Raw genomic sequence first — 13,999 nt, 5'->3', positions numbered from 1 at the left:
TTGGATGGATGACTTAACCATTCCAACCTGCTGTTGAGACATTGGAAAGGCCATGCTGATTTTGGCACCCTGGTCTAATGGCAGGGAGTTGATGGGCTGCCTTACATTTACCAGTAGGCAGTCAGTTTAATGGGAAGGTAGTAATTTGTGCCTTAGAACTGTACTATTAAAAAGGCAATTAACATTTTACTTCTTCTAGACCACTTTAAACACATTGTTGTAGGAAAACCATTTCTCAATGGAATGGATAAATATTTTTAGATGGATAAATAACAGATTATCGCATCTGTATTTTCCGGTTTTGATTTAAAATAGATTTTGGGGTGTTTGCTATTGTCCCAGCAGAAAGTAGAAGAGTTGGTTCTCCGACTCCTCTACTTAATTAGCAATTGAATGCCAAAGTTTCTCAGTGGCATTATGGTGATGGGGTAAGGTGCATGCAGGGACATACTTAGGGTATGGCAGGCATAGCACATGCCCTGGGTGCTATTTGAAAGGGGCACCACCGTCACCCCGCCCCCCCCCATCAGCACTGACATCACCACCCTCCCCTCACCACCCCCTCCCCCATCAGAAACTCCACTCCCCCCCTCCCTTGTCCTCCTTCTTTGTCCACTCCTAACTTATACAATGCCAAATACAACATGGCAGCCACCAAGCCCAGCTCTCAACTCCTTGTTGTTGCCGTTTATTTTGACGCATTGGCCACCCCTGCCAATAAGCACTCTTTTGCGTAGATACGCCCCTGGTTGCATGAATTGAGGCAGGTCTACTCCCTAACAATGCCACTGGAACTTGGGTCAACTCCTGCAACTGTAGTGGAAGGAGATGGTCAGCTTGAAACAAGTTCAGATCCAGATGAAGTTTTATGACCATCAGGACAGTAAAAATGAAACTCAATCAGAGACTCATTTGAGGACGCTTACTTTGCACCTTATCGATTATGGAGTATTTTTTCTGTATTGCACAGTTTGTTTACTTTTTTTATTGTTGACATGTATCACTATCTTTCTTCTTGTGTATAGCCTACAGTCATTGATCAGGCCTGCAGGGAAAAAAAAGCTCAGAGTTGTATGTGATGTAAAATTTTTAATTTAGACATACCGCATGGTAACAGGCCCTTTTGGCCTACAAGCCCGTGCCGCCCAATTACACCCAATTGTCCTACAACAACCCCCGATACCTTTTGAATGAGGGAGGAAACCGGACCCTCCAGGGAAAATCCAGCAGACACAGGGAGAATGTGTCTTTATAGACTGCGTGGGATTTGAACACAGTCCACGATTGCTGGTGGTGTAACAGCGCTCTGCTAACCGTTAACTAACTGTGCTGCCAGTACGTGCTTTGACAATAAATTTGAACTAGTTTGCTCATGTCCATTGATGCAAGCAATATAATTTTATTGAATTTTTGCTTTCTTTCCATGAAAGCCAGCTTCATTCTTCTTCCACTCCAAATTGTTCTTTCTTTGATGGCAGAAGATATAACGATAGATCTTTTCAAACATGAGTCATTTGCAGCTTATGCACTTCAAGGAACAGTAGCAGTCAGGATTCCACCAGGTGACTGGAAATTCCCTCATTCATTTACAAACCTCTTTGGCCTTTACTTTAGCCACTCATTCACGCTCTTTCTTCTACAGACAGTGTATTCCCCTCTCCTGGTGAACTGTCTGGATGATAAATTCTCACACAGTTAAGCAGCACTTCAGATCAAAGAAATTAAAGCATTCTTCAGAAGCAAGCAGCAGCAAGGAAGAGTTGAAGCAGGGCGGGGCCTAGGTACCCAGTCTCTGACTTGATACAATCACCACACTATGATTGTGGCTGATCCAGTTAAGTTCAGGTTGTTGATGGAATCAGAGAAGCTCAGGCCATTGAACGTCAAGGGTCGGTGATTAGATTTTTTTTTTGAAGACAGTCATTGCATGGCTCTTGTGATGGATGAATATTACTTGGCCCAATATCTGAACTTGATTTAAGTAATGAAGAGAATTCAATCTTTTTTTTTGTGCAATGGTGTGACTCTGGCCATAGGAAACTTTCTGATTCCCATCTAGTTCAGTTTATAGAGGGTTTCTGAAAGCTATGCTTGATCAAATGTAGCATCGATGGATTGGGTCTTGCGTGACCTTGCCCCTATATCTTGAGTTTGCTTCTCACAAACCTTTCGTGGGCTGACAATTTTGTCCCATTCGAATCTGACTGATCCATTAGTGACAAGGGCCACCTCTAGAATGCTTTGATAGCCTTTTTTTTTTTTACAGCTGATGAGTGAAAGGCCTTTTCTACTCTTTTTAACTCTCATCATCAGAGATATTTGTAAAATGTTTAAATAATAATTTCTTATTAAAAATCTTCAGGATCTGATTAAAAAAGATGTGCCAGGTTTCAAAACAAGGTCAACCCAGAAATACCCTTAGCTCAGTACTTTATCTAAAGGGGGGAGAGCGCAGGGAAGCCCACCATACATTTTGCAGCGCAGAATTGTGGAGGTCAGGAACCAACTGATTCATGGAATTGAAGTTCATGGAGTAACCACACAGCCACCAGCTAGCATGATCTGACTGGCAGTCGCTCTCTCCTGGCCCCTGTGACTCACCTCCAGCAATGAGTCAAGGGGGAGCTCTGGATTGGCCAGAATTATGGGATCTGCTACTCTTCTATGTATCTGATCTTGGAGCTTTATGCCAACAATGCTTATTATTTGGATGAAAGTCCCAAGGTTATTTGGAGATGAATACCCTGTCTGAAAACAAACTTAACATCATGAGATAAATTGTTGGCAATTATATCAATTGTGATATAATTGATGGGAATACCTACAATTGGCTTGCTGATCATGGAGAATAAAATTAGGCAGCAAATATGACCTGAATTGGGTTTACTTGTCTTATACAAAGTAAACATGGGCAAGTTCCCACACTGTGTAATAACTGGACTAGAACAACTTGGGCAGAGATGGAACTCGACCTTGGGCATTGCAACTGGGATATTGTCTATTCAATCCAGTGCTCCCAACAAGATGGAAAACAGAATATTAATTACATGTAGTGGATTGAAATTCTCCCATACGCAGACTGGCTGCAGATCTCCTGGTAAATGGAGTCCATTGGTTAGCAGAACCAATACTGGCTTCTGTAAAGATGTCTATTGTGAGTGGGAAAACCGATTTGATGGGTCTCAAAAGCAAGGACTCTCAATACAGTTTGGTAGTAAAATATTTTATTTATAAAAGACAAACGTGAGAAAATGATAACAGGAATAACACACAACACGCACAGTTTATAGAGAGTGTGGGAAAATTGTACCGGGAATTAAACACACACGCACAATTTATAGACGAATGTGGGAAAATCGCAATGGGGATAAAATACACACAACAAACTGGGTACATACAATCAAGGAAAAACAATAATGATACCCACCACCCCTTGACTCAGTGCAGGCGTGGCTCTATGCTATTTAGGACACTAACTAAAACGCTCCCAACCCTATCACAGTGCACATCTTACCAACGATTTATCCAGTGCTGTTCCATGGTTCTCAGCCTGCAGTGAAGCAGGGTGGTCCCTCAAAGATGGCAAAGAGAAAGCACCAAGCACACGTGGTGCCCTTTATAGTGCTGGAGGACCAGCCCAAGCAATTGACAGAGGGTCAATGGTTCAGTGCCAGCAAGTTTAAGTCGATTACAAAGATCAATGGACCAAGGCCAAGTACAAAGGAATTTAGATTAGCCAAAAGCAAGATGTGCACTAATGAGTGGGGTGGGCCAACCCTTGATTGGCAGGTGGTGCCTTTCCACCAGGAAGTAGGCAGTGCTGTCACATGATAGCCACGACCCTTCACAATACAATGTCCAATATTGATTCCCCCCCCCCCACAAATAAATCTGCTTGGATTCATTGTCATGGTTCAGTCATCCATACAACCCTTCCGGCTGAGCAAGATTGCTAATATTTCATTCATTTTTTTAGCACTTGCCTGCTGGGCTCCATCAATGACGAGGTTGGGAATGAACTTAGAGCCATGAATATCTGTCAGGTGAAGAGTAATCAAGGACCACAGAAGGGTGAACTGATCTAGTGATTGTGCGCTCGCATTACCCTGTCTAATGCATCATGCTTTGTTGAGCACACAAGTCATTTTTTAAACTGCCCCTTGTTCCTGTAAGCATGCTCTTTTGTATCCTTGATTTGATGGTAATAGCTAAGTCAAGGATATGCCAGACTATGAGGTTGAATGTTGTGGTTAAATACAATTTTGCCACTGCTGCTGGCCCACATGCATCTCCCGGGTACTTATTATTGAGCTACCAGATTCTTCCCGAGTCACAGTCAATCACAACAATAAACTTGCTGAGGACACTGAGCAAATTCAGTGATAGGTTGAGCCTGTTAAGCTCATGATTAATCACAGCAAGTCCACAGTACAAACTAGAGCATGAGAACAGGAAAAAGATCACATACAAAATTGAATACTGATAACATTTTAAACCCAGTAAATATAATATAGCAGATCAAGTGACAGATTTGTTGGATAAGGAACCTCAGTGGTTACAGGGTGCAGGAGCCATTCCACCTGTCCATCCAAAGGTGGAAATGTGATTTTTTTAAGATTAGTTATATTACTGAACTGGAGGGCATGGGGATCTTGATAGTCGCAACAGGGGCCACATAAACTTGCTGAGGACACTGAGCAAATTCAGTGATAGGTTGAGCCTGTTAAGCTCATGATTAATCACAGCAAGTCCACAGTACAAACTAGAGCAAAGTAAAGTCAGCACTTACTGACCTGATGCTGATAGAATTATACTCATTTAGCATGGTGGAGAAGTTACAAAATCATTTAATTGCCATCAAAGCAGATCAAAGGCAGCCAACATCATAACAGGTCCCATCAGCACCTAATAGCCTGAATACGCCTGAGATTGTCTGATCTCGGAGGGTGGGAGAAAACAGGAGCCTCCCGGGGAAAATGTACAAACTACTTGCAGACGGTGCAGGATTTGAACTCTGGTCCTGATCACTAGTGCTGTGAAGGCATTGCGCTAACCACTACACCGACTGTGCCGCCCTATATGTTTTTAGAACATGGGAGGTAACTGGATCACCTGGAAGAAACCCACATGGACAAGGGTAGAATGTATGAACTCCTTACAGAGAGCGACGGATTCAAACCTGCGTTGCTGGCCCTGCAATTGTGTGGCACTAACCAGTACTCTAACTGTGCCACCCATTTCTGGAGTACACTGCAGGTTCAGGTTGTGTGTGGACTAATGGAAGAACATACCCAGCCCAACTTGATTATCTCTCAGCCTCAATATTTGAATGAGCATGCAAAGCAGTTGAACCTATGAAAATAGTCCCTAAAAATAAAAATAAATTTTGGAGTAAATAAATTATGGAGTCAAAAAGAGATAGAATCCATGTCTTGTGAATGGAAATGGTGGGAAATCCTACTGTGCAATAGAACTCATTCAACACAAATTTGTTGGTCCAGAGCCACAAGATGGCACACAACATCTGTATGCAGGTTGCATATAGTACGCGTTAAGAGCGGCAAGAGGAGCAAATGAAAATAAACCACCAAAAAGTTTTTAAAATATTCAAGAATTCGTTTTAAATTAAATTTTAGCCACTAAAATTTAAAGTGGTGATTAAATAGTATGGAAATTTCAAAAATGAATGAGTAATAATCAAGATATTGACATGAATATTAGCATATCCACAGGCTGTTCCATCTTCAAAAGAGACGTGTGTAACCAGAAGATCGGAAACTATCCATTTAAAGTTCTGTGGTAAGACCTCGAGAACAAATGGAATATGCACTCCTCTATAATGGGCAAAAGGCAAGATGATTTTGTCACATTTTGTACAGTGGACCAGCTCTACAAGAGACAGTTTAAAGTGATCATGAATGGATTGGAAAATGCATGGTACGTCAATATATTATGCAATGTTTAAGCAAGGTTCTGGACCACAATGAAGAGACGTTTAAGATTTGTACACAGGCATCAAGTCACACCAACTTAATACATGTTGAAAATAGATGACTAACAGATCTACTGTAAAGCCAATCAGTGGTCTATTTACTGACAATTCAGGCAGAATGAAAGCTAATTGAACTTCATTGGCATAGACTGTTGGCAAAAGCAGAGAGGTGGTTTCTACAGCCAGTAGACAGCAGATACAACAAACCATTGGTCCACCATTTCTACACCAATCATAATGGTACTTTGAACTAATTCCATCTTCCTGTGTATCCTTCAATTCCCAAGCTGTTTATGTGCCTGTCTAAATGCCTCTGAAATGTTGCAATTGCATCTGCTTCCTTCATCTATCCTAGAAGTGCATTCCAGGCACCTACAGACCTCTGTGTCAAAAAAAAACTTACTTCACATATCTTTAGATTTTACCCCTTTTACCTAAAACCTATGCCAACTAATACAAGACATTTCCATCATGGGAAAATGGCTGTCTATTCTCTGCGTCTCTCATAATTTTATATACTTATTCACGTCTCTCACATTACCCCTCAAGCCTTTGATGAATGAAAGAAAGCAATCCAAGTTTGTCTAAACTCTCATTAATGCTGAAACACTTCAATCTAGCCAAAATCCTGGAGACGCTCTTTTTGACCCTCTGCAATATGTCCACATTGTTCTTGTAATGCAGCAACCACAAATGCACACAATAATCCAAGTTTATACAGCTGCAGGGGTGCAGTGATGCCAGAGCTCACAGGAGTGCCTCTCCGGCACCTCGGAGGGCAGCTCCAGCACCACATTGAGCCTCTCCGGGCACCTTCTGGGGCAGCTCTGGCACCTAAAAAATTAGCACTGCACCCCTGTAACCAGCTGCAACACCTCACATCTTTCATACTTAATGCCCCACAAACCTATTACACACTTTTTTTTAACCACCATATTCACGTATTTCCATCTTCAGGGAGCTATGGACTTGCACACCAAGATCCTTCTGTGCTTTCATGCTCTGAAAGATATTGTCATTTTCTTCCTTAATCTGCCCTTCAAAAGTACATTACCTCTCACTTGTTCAGATTAAACTCCAGCTGCCATTACTCTGCCCAAATTTTCAACTGAATTATATTCTCCCATATTCTTGGACAACCTTCCTCTCTATCCACAATGCATCCAAATTTGACTTGTGTGCAAGTTTGCTAGCATATCACTTATATGCCTGTATATTACAAACAATAGACTAATCTGCTCTACGGAGGTAATAAAGTGACCTTTAATGGAACAGAAGATGAAAAGCAATGACCCATGTCCATATCTTACAATTATCTATCGAGTTCAATCTATATCATCCATACATTGCCCAGCAGGTTGATGAAAAATATCAACACCACTCGGCAATTAAAAATTTGTTTTTGTGAACTAGGCTGCTGTATGGAGTAAAATCAGCGAATATTTCAAACAACAATAGATTATATAGTGCATGAGATGTCACATTGTTTGTGCACGGAGGATCACATTATAACTGCAGTTGACGCTGTCAAGGCAGATACTGGAGGAAATATCCAGAAGATTTCATCAGCACTGAGCCATACAAAAGCCAAATTTAGATCAGTGAGAAGATGAAACTGGGCTGCATTCAAAGAAAAAGGCAGAAAACTCAAAGACTTTAAAAATTTCCAGTTATTTCATTACGATATTAACAAAAAGAACTATTGTCACACAATACCCATTTTGTTGAGAAAGTGTCAGGTTCGATGGGTTCAAGGAGAGACAAGTCTGGACACAAGAATTTGCAATCAAACGTGACTTTATTAACACAACAATTAATAAAAGAGCGTGGGAATATACGCGTACAATTTATAAGGGAGCATGGGGAAAAAAACCACTACAGGAATAAAACACACATGCACAATTAATAAAGAACATGAGAAAATTCATGATGGGACACAAACAGGGGAGATTGTTAAACTGTACACAATTATTAATTCACACAGGCAATACAAACATTCGCACACTATAAGCAGGGATTATACACTCCCTCCCAGACCCCTGAATGAGAGGAGGTGGATCTGGTACCACTGTACCCATAGGGGTAAACGCACGCTCTCAGACCCCTGATCAGTTGAGAGGTGGATCTGGTACAACTGTACCCGCAGGGGTATAGGCACGCTCTCAGACCCCTGATCAGTTGAGAGGTGGATCTGGTACAACTGTACCCGCAGGGGTATAGGCATGCTCTCAGACCCCTGATCAATTGAGAGGTGTATCTGGTACCACTGTACCCACAGGGGTATAGGCACGCTCTCGGACCCCTGATCAGTTGAGAGGTGGATCTGGAACCACTGTACCCGCAGGGGTATACGCATGCTCTCGGACCCCTCTTCAGTTGAGAGCAGCAGTTCTACTGTCAGTATTGATCTATAGCAATTTGAGCTATAGCAATACCACGGCTCAGCTTCAGTGCCATATGCACCTTACCCGCGACCCTTCCAAGCAAATGTCTACAGTAGTGACCTGTCATGGAGCAGTGTCTGGGGCTATTACCACAAGGCAGAGAGAGTGAAAAAGTCTTCTGTGCTGAGGCTAAATACAGGGCTATGGCCAATAAGGATGTGAGGTGATTTGAACCAGCCAATGGCGAGGTGTGCATTGGTCTGAGCCCAATCTTAAGTGACACTCCACCTGCAAACCATAACTTGGTAACTTTGAGTGAAACAAAAATTGCAGCATATACTGACAGGTGGTGTGACTTCAAAATGAGTTTCAGTCGGGGAGGCCACACCTCCTACACACACAAGACCATGTACAAATGCACTGAAATTCTTATTTGCTGCAGATACACAGCTACAGTACAGAAAATACATAAATAACCAATTAAATCAAATTACCATGCAAGAAAGAAAAAAAGTCAACAAAAATTCACAGATCCAGTTAGTGCTTATAAAATGTGGCATTACAATAATTCACAGAGATCTTGGTTTTTGGGTGGTGTTCTAATGAAGGTGGTACAAGTATGTACAAGAGCTTGATAGAAGTTGGGAAACAAACTATTCTTGAATCTAGAGGTGCTGGGATTCAGGCTTCTGTACCTTTTGCATGAAGACATTTCCAACAAGAGAGAGAGACCAGGGTGATGGGGATCCTTTATGATGTTGGTTACCTTCTTCAGGTAGTGCCTTCAATGGGCAGGAGGTTGGTGCCGGTGATGGTCTTGGTTAGGTGTGTGAAACACAAAAGTCTGCAGATGTTGTAATTGTAGTAAGACACACAGAAGTACTGGAGGAACTCAGCCAGCCTCACAACATCCATAAGATTTTGAAAGACCTTTCAGGCCTGAGCTTTTCTTCAAGGAAAAAAAAGCAAAGAACAGAAAGGCTCAAGAATAAAGATACTGGTGGGGGGAGGAGTTCAGACCAACAAAAGGTGTTAATTGGATAATGATAAGAGGAGAGAATTGACTTTGACTGTGGAGGGAGACAGGGGGAAAGGGAAGAGAGAAAGAGAGAGAGGGAGGGGGAAGGCAATGGGGGAAGAAAAAGGAGGGGTGGTGTTTAACAGAAACCGGAGAAGTCGATATTACTGCCATTCAGTTGGAGTATGCACAAATGGAAGATCAGGTGTTGTTCCTCCAATATGCAGATGGTCTCAGCCTGGCAGAGCATGAGACCATGGTTAGGTGTGTCACTTTCTGCAGTTTTTTGCATTCCTGAGCACATCAATAACATTCCAAACTTCTACCTGACTTTACAAAACTGTTGACTGCACCAAGTATTAATGAAAGATGGACCAGACCAATGGGATAAAGATCAGTAAATATTATACAATGAATGTGAGAAAAACCTCAGAAATGAGTTGGTTTTGCTGTATTTGAGCTGGAGCAATGTTAACCACTTCATAAACAATAACTTGAGAAATGTTTGCTGATGTTGTGCAGACCTTAACCAAAATCAAAAATACATTCCAGAAGTATTGATGATTACATTTTTATAAAATTTCATTAACATTTACTGAGATGGTAATTCAGAATAGTTACTGACCTAAAGTAGCTTCCTGCATTTTTGATACCCAAGTTTGTAATTCCCATTTTGGCAGCATTAAAAATACAAACATGAGCTACTGAACACTGTACAGCTATGACATTGAATACAAAGAATCCAAGCAAAACATTATGGTGAATTGCATTGTTAAGACTACCCTATAAAAAATCCCTATGCCATAAGTGCTCTGTGATTAGTAAGGGATTGCTTAAGGTGTTATGCGAATGAAAAGAAAAAGTTTGCAAACCAGTGTTTTAATTGTACCTCATTGACTCGTTATGTGTATGGTTTCATAACTCCAAAGGAAATGGGCCAATGACAATTTTCCTCAAGCAAAATATTTCAGGAACAATTGGGTCTAGAGCAGTGATTCTCAACCTTCCCTTCCCACTCACATCCCACCTTAAGCAATCCCTTACCAATCACAGAGCACTCATGGCATAGGGATTGCTTAAAGTGGAATATGAGTTTAGGGGGGCAGTTTGAAAACCACTGTAAAACGTCGACTGCAAAGATACATACATCAGGATGCTCTTGATCAACTACAGTTTGGCATTTAACACCATCATCACCTCAAAATTGATCAGCAAACTCCAAGAACTGGGAGTTAACACCCCACTGTGTAATTGGATCTTGGATTTCCTTACCTTCAGACCACAATCAATGAAAATTGATAAGAATATCTTCTCCACAATCTTCATCAGTATCAGAGCACCACAGGGCAGCATTCATAGACTTCTGCTCTATTTGCTAATAGCATCACTAAGAAAGCACATCAGCGCCTCTACTTCCACAAGAGTTTGTGATGGTTCATATGACATTGAAACCCCTGGAAAATTTCTACAGGTGTGTAGTGGAAAGTGTGCTAACCAGCTGCATCCCAGTCTGGTATGGGGACACCAATGCCCCTGAGCACAAGGCCCTGCAAAAGGTAGTGTTCACAGCCAAGGACATCAAGGGCAAAACCCTCCCCACCATCGAGAACACTGCCGTCAGAGAGCAGCAGCAGTCATCAAGTATCCACACCACCCAGCACACACTCTGTTCTCACTGCTACCATCAGGAAAGAGTTAATAGATGCTACAAGATTTGCACCACCAGGTTCAGAACAGCTACTACCCCTCCATCAGACTCCTCGACAACAACCTCAATCAGGGACTCATTTAAGGACTCTTATTTTTGCACTTTATTGATTTTTTCCACTCTGTATTGCAGTTTGTTTACATCTCTTTATTTTTTTTTACATGTTGGATTACAGCATTTTTTGCACTACAAATAAGCGTCGACAGAAAAACAGAATCTCAGGTTTGTATGTACTCTGACCATAAATTTGAAATCTGAAAAGTAGAAATAGCTAATGCTACTCTGAAGACAAGATCCAATTCTGTCCTATACAACTTCACTTAAAGAATAAATTCATTGTGTGTGCAGAATTGACTCAAGAAATGTTGCTGCTGAGCACCCATTCAACATTTCTGCCCTCAAAAACTTAACATCACAGCTAATTAGGAAACTCACTGTCAAGAAAAGGGAGCTTTCACCAGCAGATTTTGACAAGGATGAACTTGCTATCAGCCTTACAAAAGAAATGTTGTGCTAAAGTAGCATGAAACACTTTGTCCCCCTTCAATATCCCAATAATTCCCAATTGGCACATTAAGCAGCGGGTTTTGAGATTTGTTCAACATTACTGCACAGCTTGTAGAACACCAATAATAAGGCTGTTGCTGTGTTGTGTGATTTGTGCCAGTAGTCGTATATTGTTCATTACAGGCCTTTACACAAAACACCTGTTTAGGTGTAAAGAGACTAAATTGTAAATGGCTACTGAAGCACTTTGCACAAGATAAATGTACCATACCCTGTTGGTTTCTCATTGACATTTTATGCTTATGTGCTATCCTTCTTTCTTTTGATAAATTGCAATAAAAATATTTCAACAGAAATAACTTTACCTATGTTATTTATCTAAAGCTGTTTTTCCATAAAAACATGAAAATTATGTCAGTTTAAAATTATTTTTTATATTTAATTGATTGACAAAATTATCAATACATTTAGTGATGGCTGTACGTTCTCCTGCTACTCAAATTTGTGTTCTCTGAGACTTGTTCTTTGATATGCATGACATGATGGCCAAGCTTTCCTGTTTGGGTACAATGGCAATTTGGCTGCAAATTGCATTGGTTTAGAAAAGTGTATTTTTTAAGCAAGGATTTGATTAGCACAGCTGAATATGATTCATTATGATGTGAAATAACAATTTTAAATACACTGTACTGAAAGTGGTATTACACTATGCAAACTCATTTTCTGGTTATATTAGAGTTCAGTAGTCTGTTTCATAGACATGTTCATTAGTGTCATTTCATCTAATTTTTAGATTGCAAATTAGTGCAGTTGGTGGAAATAGAGATTAATTCATTTTGGGAGCATGGTCAGTGGACTGGGAGGAGCTAACATCCAACGTGATTTTTTTTAAAGTATGTACAAAAGTTCAAGGAGATTCAACTTAAGTAGAATTCAGACACATCTTTACGATAGGTCATTAATTTTAGGCAAATTATGCTGATAAAACCAGCAGGATCTAGTGGAATTTCTCTCTTTGTATTCAACACCCAATTGATTCCTTAATTTCTAATGTTTTAATCAGCTGTGTTCTCCTTTACAAGGAATTATTAGCTCACATTGTGCTTTCCCCAGTGCTGGTTTCAGTGCACTGAATAATTTCTAAACTGCAATGAATGAAACACAGATATTTTCTCAGAATTTCCAAGGTTTTCAGTTATTTTATAAAACATAATTTTACATTGCTGTGTAAGATTTAAAAAATAGCTTGCAAGTGTTTGATATATTGAGACATTTTACTGTTTTAAAAAAGTAGCATTTCTGAAACTGTTAATTTTAAACAAGGTTAGTTTATTGACTGCTAGAAAACTGAGCACTCCAGCTTGGAGTAATAAGGAACATTTCATATCCTCATTAATGTAAATCATTTGTACTTCTAAATGCACTTTCTGTTCCTGTTTTTCTTGCTATCCAATTTCAAACCAATTTTCATTCTTCAGCAGTCACTTTGAGAGAATCTCTTTTGAGTTTATTTATGCAGTTAACATGTACCGTTCGTGCCATTTGAAATCATTTCAGATTTCGATGTACCTTTGCTGACAATCTGAGGGCAATGCTCTTATCGACTGGACAATCAAATCTATCTTAATGGCATCAGTATTATGGCCATCACCCAAAGGAACTCACTGTAAAACATCTTTTACAGTGCTGTCAGACATTTGAAATTCCCCTGGCAAATATTCCTTTTGCTGATTTATCAAGACAGTAGAAGGACGCGTACTTAACTATTGTAGATATGCCAGTATGAATGATAATGTCTATTGTTGATCCCTAATTTTCCAGAGAACATAGATATTTCTTTTTTTAATTATATTGTGCATCACCACGTAGCTCTATAGAGTCAAGAATCAACCATGTCTAATGCCAAGAGTAGGTAGGACTGCTTCCTTGAGTGACTTTGGTTGTTTTAAACAACAGGTTTATGTTCATTATCAGCCAATTTTAGCCAGGGCAATTCCCTTGCCTTGCACATACATTCAGCATCATTTCATTCACTTTTGCTTCTTTATCCTGTAGATACACTGAGAACAGGATTCACTATCCCACACAAAGATACCCTTCCTGGTATGAAGTGAAAGAAAATACAGAAGTGATAATTTGAATAATAACATTCTGTAGAATTGTTACTATTAATGTATTTCATTAATTCCTAATATAGTAAGTAAATGTACGAGCAGGATGTGCAAATAATATCAAGTTCAGTGACATATATATTTAATGAACCACGTACAGTAAAACATTGGTATCTATGGGGATTGGAAGTTGCCGGATAAGTATATTTTCTGGTTGCTTGAGACTTACCCTTAGAATCCCTAATACATCTGCATTAAGAATAAACAGTTTAAAAAAAC

General features: G+C 40.1%; 1 long non-coding RNA gene across 34 annotated transcripts in view; it reads right to left on the bottom strand.

The window, feature by feature from the left end:
* LOC138744395 (uncharacterized) overlaps positions 1-13,999 on the bottom strand; it is a 461,764-nt gene that overhangs the window by 328,346 nt on the left and 119,419 nt on the right. Inside the window, exon 5 of one of the 34 annotated variants that reach the window (XR_011345502.1) lies at positions 13,950-13,969. The exons of the other annotated variants lie outside the window; for them this stretch is intronic. This is a non-coding gene — a long non-coding RNA (uncharacterized lncRNA). The remainder of the gene's footprint in view (positions 1-13,949; positions 13,970-13,999) is intronic. 34 annotated transcript variants of the gene reach the window in all.

The sequence above is a fragment of the Narcine bancroftii genome, chromosome 10, assembly GCF_036971445.1.
Source record: "Narcine bancroftii isolate sNarBan1 chromosome 10, sNarBan1.hap1, whole genome shotgun sequence".
Lineage (NCBI taxonomy): Eukaryota > Metazoa > Chordata > Chondrichthyes > Torpediniformes > Narcinidae > Narcine > Narcine bancroftii.
The sequence above is the reverse complement of the archived record's forward strand: the minus strand, read 5'-3'. Positions and strand labels throughout refer to the sequence as shown.